An 8403-nucleotide genomic window follows, 5' to 3' on the forward strand; every position below is an offset into this window, starting at 1 on the left:
GCGTCTGTGTTGTGGACAAGCTCCTGGATACGGAGCTCTGTCAGTGGGACCAGTATCTTCTCCATCTCCACGTTCTCCGTCCCCACCATGATGTGAGTGATGGAGTAAGGAATGGAGGCTTTGCCCACCTGTCTTTGTGCCAATCAGGTCTAAAAACCAGCCACAGAGGATCAAACATGCAAATCATATGTGTCTGCTTCAAATGAAACATTTTCTGGTCTAGTGGGGGTAGCTGTTTCTTAGCCAATACATATTAATAAGAAAAATAAACCAATCTTTTAGGCTTCTTTCCCCCAGCCACCACCCCAGGGTTATAAATTATGTACTGCCTGAGTCGGTTTTGACAGTTGTGATAAAGTGGTTTTCGGATTCGAAGAGCATTTCTCCTGAAAGAATGCAGCATTGTGCATTTTCGATACAATCACCACCACCTTGCCCCTGTCCCCTCACGTTTTTCCTGTCTAGAAGGAAGATTTGACTAGAGTAGCTATTTTTCTACTCTGGGGCCTTTTCTGTCACCGCTTTGACAAACAGACACTATGAATTTCTTTCTTTCTTTTTTTTTTTAAGACACAGTCTTGCTCTGTTACACCCAGGCTGGACTGCAGTGGTGTAATCTCGGCTCACTAGCTCACTGTAACCTCTGCCTCCCAGGTTCAAGGAGTTCTCCTGCCTCAGCCTCCCGAGTAGCTGGGATTACAGGTGCCCGCCACCATGCCTGGCTAATTTTTTGTATTTTTAGTAGAGACAGGGTTTTACCATGTTGGTCAGGGTGGTCTCGAACCCCTGACCTCAGGTAATCCATCCACTTTGGCCTCCCAAAGTGCTGGCTGATTTTTTTTTAAACTTCTGACTGTTATCACAAAAACTCAGAAAGATTTTAACGAGCTGGAGTAACCTTCCCTCAGTGGTGGGTGTGTTGGGCCGTGGTTGCCCCAGCTTTTGACCCCTGTTTGCATCCATCTTCATTTTGCGGGACCTGGTGCCTTGTCTGACCTCCAATCTCCCAAGCAAAATCCAACCTGTCATTGAGACCCTGGTGAAGCTCCTTTCTGACTCTTTCAGCTTTTCACGGGCTCTCTTTGCTCCTGTATTATTACTGTCAGGACTAAGAGTCACCCTAGAATCTTCCCTCGACTTTCCCGCTTTGTGTCTGTGTGACTTTCAATCCCCCTCATTCCGTCTCCTCCACGCTGCCTAGTGCCCCCGCCCCTTGTCCCACTGCTGCTAACGCCCCTGGACTCTTCTCCTGGTTCATCTGGGCTTTCTTTTTCCTTCGCTGAGATACCATCTGTGCGCAGTTAAGTGCACAAACCCCGAGTGTTCCCTCAGCACATTTTCGCATTTGTCTACACTTGTGCAACCTCCAGATCAGGATAGAGGAGGCCAATACTCCAGCAACCTTCCCTGTGCTTTCTCAGTTGATGACCGAAGGTGTGATGATTCTGACCTCCCACCGAGGTGGCTTCCACATGTTTCTGAGCTTCTTATTAATGGAATCCTACAACACACACATCTGTGTGTTCAGCTTTTTTCTTTTCTTCTCTGTTATATCTGTGAAATAAATTTAATTTGTTGGGTTTAACAATAGATTATTTTAGTTACTAAGAATCATTCAACTGAGAAGTGTGTATATATAAACATAACATAGATGATTTATCATATGTACTCTTTTTTTTCCCCTTCTGAAATAGGGTCTGGCTCTTCTGCCCAGGCTGGAGTGCAGTGGTATGATCATGGCTCATTGCAGCCTCGACCTCCCAGGCTCAAGACATCCTCTTATGTCAGCCTCCCAAGTAGCTGGGACTACAGACATGTGCCATACCACACTTGGCTAATTTTTGTATTTTTTTGTAGAGATGAGGTTTCACCATGTTGCGCAGGCTGGTCTTGAACTCCTGGACTGAAGCGATTCTCCCGTCTTGGCCGCTCAAAGTGCTGGGAATAGAGGTATGAGCCAATTCACCCTGCCTGTTATACTCTTAATGGACACTCAGTAATCTCCAGGTTTGGTTGCTATAAATAATTCTATGAACACTCTTGTACCTGTCTTTTGGTCAATGTAAGTCTTCATCTCTCTTAGGAAAAAATCAAAGAATAGAATTTCTAGGGTTAGCTTTTGATATTGTTAAATAGTTGTTGAACTGATTTACACTACCACTAGCAATGTAGGTGAAGTCTAGTTATTCTATATCTTCACCGACACTTGTTATTGCCATTAAGCTTGTGAAGTGTGTGTGTGTGTGTGTGTGTGTGTGTGCTCATTTTACATTAATCCATAGGTCTTTGATTTGCAAGAGTTATTTGTATATTCTAAATCTGAGTCCTTTTTCAGATACATATGCTGCAAATATCTTCCCCAAGCCATGACTTGTTTTTATCACTCTCTTAATGGTGTCTTTTGATGAACAGAAGTTCTTAAAGTTCTTAATTTAATGAAGTCCAATTCATCAGTCCTTTCTTTTATGGCTAGTGCTTCCCATGGCATGTTTAAGAAATCTTTGGCTACCCAAAGGTCATGAAGATGCTCTTCTATGTTTTCTTCTAGAAGCTTCATTGCTTTACTTTTTGCTTTTAGGTTTATGAACCATGTTGGATTAATTTTTATGTATGTGTAAGGTTCACCTTGACTTTGAAAATAGCCTCCTCCCTGGTGACATGGTTTGCCGGTGTCCCCACCCAGATCTCATTCTGAATTGTAGTTCTCATAATCCCCACGTGTTGTGGGAGGGACCCAGTGGGAGGTAATTGAATCATGAGGGCAGTTACCCTTATGTTGTTCTCGTGATAGTGAGTTAGTTTTCACAAGATCTGATGATTTTATAAGGTGCTTTCCCCCTGTTTGCTCAGCACTTCTCCTTGCTGCCACCATCTGAAGAAGAACGTGTTTATTTTTATTTTACTTTAAGTTCCAGGATAAAAGTGAAGAACGTGCAGGTTTGTTATATAGGTATACGTGTGCCACGGTGGTTTGCTGCACCTATCAACCCGTCATCTAGGTTTTAAGCCTCCCATGCATTAGCTATTTGTCTTGATGCTCTCCCTTTCCTCACCCCCACTCCTCCTGACAGGCCCTGGTGTGTGTTGTTTCTCTCTTTGTGTCCATGTGTTCTCATTTTTCAACTCCTGCTTATGAGTGAGAACATGCAGTGTTTGGTTTTCTGTTTCTGTGTTAGTTTGCTGAGAATGGTGGCTTCCAGCTTCATTCATATCCCTGCAAAGGACATGATCTCATTCCTTTTTATGGTTGCATAGTATTCCACAGTGTATATGTGCCACATTTTCTGTATCCAGTCCATCATTGATGGGCATTTGGGTTGGTTTCATGTCTTTGCTATTGTAAATAGTGCTGCAATAAGCATATGTGTGCATGTGTCTTTATAGTAGAATGATTTATATTCCTTTGGACATATACCTAGTAATGGGATTGCTGGGTTAATTGGTAATTCTGATTCTAGATCCTTGAGGAAATGCCATACTGTCTTCCACAATGGTTGAACTAAATTACATTCCCAACAACAGTGTAAAAGTGTTCCTATTTCTCCACAGCTTTGGCAGCATCTATTGTTTCTTGACTTTTTAATAATCGTCATTCTGGCTGGCATGAGATGGTATCTCATTGTGGTTTTGATTTGCATTTCTCTAATGATCAGTAATGTTGAGCTGTTTTTCATGTTTGTTGGCCACCTAAGTGTCTTTTTTTGAGAAGTATCTGTTCATATCTTTTGCCCACTTTTTTTTTTGGCGGGGGGGGGGATGGAGTCTCGCTCTGTTGCACAGGCTGGAGTGCGGTGGTGTGTTCCTGGCTCACTGCAACCTCTGCCTCCTGGGTTCAAGCGATTCTCCTACCTCAGCCTCCTGAGTAGCTGGGGTTACAGGTATGCACCACCACACCTGGCTAATTTTTGTATTTTTAGCAGAGGTGGGTTTTCACCATGTTGGTCAGGCTGGTCTCCAACTCCTGATCTCATGATCCTCCCGCCTTGGCCTCCCAAAGCCTTTGCCCACTTTTTGGTGGGGTTGCTTGTTTTTTTCTTGTAAATTTGTTAATGTTCCTTATAGATTCTGGATATTAGACCCTTGTCAGATGCGTAGATTGCAAACATTTTCTTCCATTCTGTAGGTTGCCTGTTCACTCTCATGATAGTTTCTCTTCCTGTGCAGGAGCTCTTCAGTTTAATTAAATCCCATTTGAGAAGGACGTGTTTGCTTCTCCTTCTGCCATGATTGTAAGTGTCCTGAGGTCTCCCTAGTTATGCTAATCTGAGTCAATCAAGCCTCTTTCCTTTATAAATTACCCAGTCTTGGGTAGGTCTATATTAGCAACATAAGAATAGACTAATACACCTGGTATCCCCAGCTTCTTTTTTAAAATTACCTCAATTTTTGCTTTTATCATGGTGTCCATTCAAAGGCCAGATCTAGTCACCTGACTCATCTGCTTAAAACCATTTTGTGTTTCTCTGATCCTAAAGTCTACAATCCTTTGTGTGGTTTATTTATAATATTAGGATAAGAAAGCAACTTATCTTTCTAGCTTCATCTCCTATTAATCCTCTGTGTTATACTTTAGCCACTCTGAATATCTTCTATTTAATTGTGTTTAATTGTGTCCCCCACCAAAAGATATGTTGAAGTCCTGACTCCCAGTGCCTCAGAATGTGACTTTATTTAGAAATAGGGTCTCAATAGAGGTAATGAAGTAATAATTAAGTCTCTAGGCAGCCCCTAATCCAATATGACTGATGTCCTTAGGAAGAGGGGAAATTCAGACACAGACACACATCCAGGGAGAAGGCCATGTGAAGAGGAAGGCAGAGACTGGGGTGAGGCATCTACAGACCAAAGAACACTGAGGACTGTCAGCAGACTCCAGAAGCTGGGAGAGAGGCCTGCAACAGATTCTCCCTGGCAGCCCTCAGAAGGAATCGACTCTGCCGACACCTTAATTTTGGACTTCTAACCTCCAGAACTGGTGAGAAAATAAATACGTTTTGTTTAAGGCACTCAAATTGTGGCAGTTTGTTATGGCAATCCTAGCAAACGAATACATCTACTTCCATGCTCCCACATCTTTGTAGCAGCTTTTTCATCTGCTTTGAATGTCCTTTCTTCCAAAATGTCTAGTAACCTCCTACTTGACCTGAGTCCAAGTCTATCCATCTTTTTTGGTAAACACCTTTTCTAGAAGTGTTTTCTAGGTCTTTTTCTAGACACCTTTTTAGAACACCTGGGGGCTGGCTTGTACACACCAAATGCCAACCAGCTCACTGTCTTCTGCCTGCCCCCCGTGTTTTCTATATGCATGGTATTTGTACATACCTCCATTACAGCAAGGATCCTCTGGATAATTCTGTTTAGTCCTGAGTGCCTATTTCTACTTCCCTCTGTGTGCCTTCTTGTACTGCAGAACTAGGAAAATTGAAATCTACCTCTCCAGGACTTCCTCATGGTCAAGTTCTGGATGCCAAAGTTCTGGATGCCAATTAGAGCATTAGATTTGGAGGGCAGAGGGGAAGTGGAGGCCCTTGTTCTTCTGTTTGTGGTGTTGTTTTTTTCCTGCGCGATTGTGGAAAGGTGAATATTTAGAGGCAGTTGAAACTGCTGGACTCAGGTTCTTAGTGTCTAGTCTTCAGCTTTGCCTTAATTCATTCAAGTGGCTATACATAACAAAATACCATAAACTGTGCAGCTTAGAAATTTATTTCTGACACTTCTGGAGGCTGAGAAGTCTAAGATCAAGGCACTGCCAGATTCAATGTCTGACAAGGGTCTGCTTCCTGGTTTGTATGTCCTCACATGGTTGAAGGGGCAAGGCAACTCTTTGAGGCTTCTTTCATAAAGGTACTGACCCCATTCATAAGGACTCTACCCTCATAACCTGACCACTTCCCAAAGGCCCCATCACCATCACACTGGGGGCCAGGATTTAACATAAGTTTTTTAGGGGACACAAACATTCAGTTTATAGTAAGATTGGAAGGTCACTGGGAATTTTTGTAGCCATTGAGAGGCTTGAGCTCAATGTCTAAATTATTAAGTTTATGGTTAATTGGAAGTATGGCTATCTACCTATTCTCCAACCCTCCCTTCATACTGTTTCTACTACAGGGATAGAGACAAGCAGTTTACAGGGCAATCTTTCTCCTATTGGTAACATCTAACATGGCTCCAATTTCAGATACCTTATATTGAGTAACAAGTGACCCCAAAATGTAGTGACATAAAATGATAGTTTCTTATGATCTCTCATTGTTATGTGGATGAACAGGTCATAACTCTGTGGGTCTTGCTTGGTCTTGCATATGGTTGAAGTCAGATGGCAGCTGGGGCTGGAGTCATCTGAAGATTCAACTGGGCTAGACATCCAAGATGCATCTTCACTCATGTCTGGCACCTTGGTTAGGATGAATAGAGTACCTGGGACCTGGGCACGCCTCTCTCTTCACATGGCTTCTCTACTTGGCTAGCTTGGGTTTCCTCACATCATGGCAGTCTTAAGGTGGTTAAACTGCTTACATGGAATATTATCTCCCCAAGAAAGAATATTCTTGGGCCAAGCATGGAGTTGCAATATTTCTTCTGGCCTAGCTTCAGAAGTCGTGCAGTCACTTCCTCCACATTTATTGGTTAAGGTCACAGGACCAGCCCAGATTCAAGGGGCAAGAATTACGCAAGGGTGCGCATATTGGAGGCATAGTTCATTAGGACACATTGAGAGACAAACTATAATAGCTCCCTGTGTATCCCCCTTAACTGTGAATGCATTATCTTCCATCCCTGGAAGGCTCCAATATGAGTTAGGAGGCAGGGCACGATAGCTTAAGCCTGTAATCCCAACACTTTGGGAGGCTGAGGAAGGCAAATCACTTGGAGTTTGAGACCAGCCTGGCCAACATAGTGAAACCCCATCCCTACTAAAAATATAAAAATTAGCTAGGCATGGTGGCATGTGCATGTAGACCCAGCTACTTGAGAGGCAGAGACATGAGAATTGCCTGAACCCAGGAGGTGGAGGTTGCAGTAAGTGGAGATCATGCCACTGCACTCTAGGCTGGGTGACAGAGTGAGATTCTGTCTCCAAAAAAAAAAAAAAAAGTGTAAGGAAAGGGCATTAATTAGACTAGTAATTTATTCTGGTCAATTTCCCAGCCCTGATATCTAGCTATTAAAAAGCTAGAGATGAGCCCAAAGAATGGCCTACAACTTCTCCAAAAAATGTCACCTCAACAAACTACTACACAACACGCTGTACTGATTAACTAATGGCCTGTGAGGGTGTACCATTACATGATATTCAGAGTGCATTTTGAAATATAGAAAATAGAACAGTTTTCAGATATTACCTGAAAACTTCAGTTTAAGAAGCACCAGAATAGATTATCTCATTATAATGTAATGTTAACAATTAGCATTTTTATTATACCCCAAAGAGCTCATTAAAACAACCATGTAATTGAACTAAGATCTATTATACACATTTTATAGAAGAATAGATGGAGTTTCAGAGAAGTAGACTGATATACCCAAAGGAACAGATCTTCTGTGGGTGAGCTGAGGCTCAAATCTAAATATGTGACTCAAAGTTCACTGTTCTTTTGACTATAATAAAGACAGCAGGTATGTGCATGCATGACATTACTTGCTCTCCCATGTCTATGCAGACATCACTAATCACTCAAGGATGCTTGTGCTAAATTGCGACATTGGCTTGTAATCCTTCTCAACTCAATGTGTTACCAATCACTTGAGGCTCAAGATAACATCTTACCATCTTGACACTCTACTGTGTTGCCTGTCTGGAGGCTGAATGAGCCCCACAATAGAAAGATGATTTCTTCTTTGATCTGAGGATTTTAAAACATAAGGAGTATTCTCTACTTACTCACTCATTTATTTTTTAATTAAAAAATTATAACCACAAATTGAGCAGTCAAGTTTCTCACATTTGGGGAAATCATAGGGGTCACATCTGGAGTGCAATGGATGAATCTTGCCCTGGGAAAACCACTTTTGTGATCATGGTATCTCCCCTGGGTAAGTATTACTCAGTCAATTCTAAGCTGCACATCCCCCACCAATCCCTATGCACATTTGAACATTTCTGATTTGGGGATGTGTCTTGCGGTCCATGTGGTGGTTTTTTTCCCTCTTCTGAGCAATCTCTTTTGAATTGATGGTACATTGTTCAATTGACGGCATTTTAGAATTGACAAAATATATCCATCCATGTATTTATGTACGTATTTGTGAAGTGAGTATTTGTTTGTAGGTACTGGGTACTAAGCAGTTAGCCCATATTAATGAACGTGGCTCAGACTCCGTCTTTGAGGACAGGGTTTCTCAGCCTTGGCATAATTGAGACTTGGGGCCAGATAATAATAATGTTTTTTGGTGGGGTAC

General features: G+C 42.2%; 1 pseudogene; it reads right to left on the reverse strand.

Annotated features, from left to right (window-relative positions):
• Nucleotides 1-7895: 7895 nt before the first annotated feature.
• Nucleotides 7896-8045, reverse strand: LOC116268783 (annotated as a pseudogene).
• Nucleotides 8046-8403: the final 358 nt, after the last annotated feature.

Source organism: Papio anubis, chromosome 8, assembly GCF_008728515.1.
Source record: "Papio anubis isolate 15944 chromosome 8, Panubis1.0, whole genome shotgun sequence".
NCBI classification, from domain to species: Eukaryota; Metazoa; Chordata; class Mammalia; order Primates; family Cercopithecidae; genus Papio; species Papio anubis.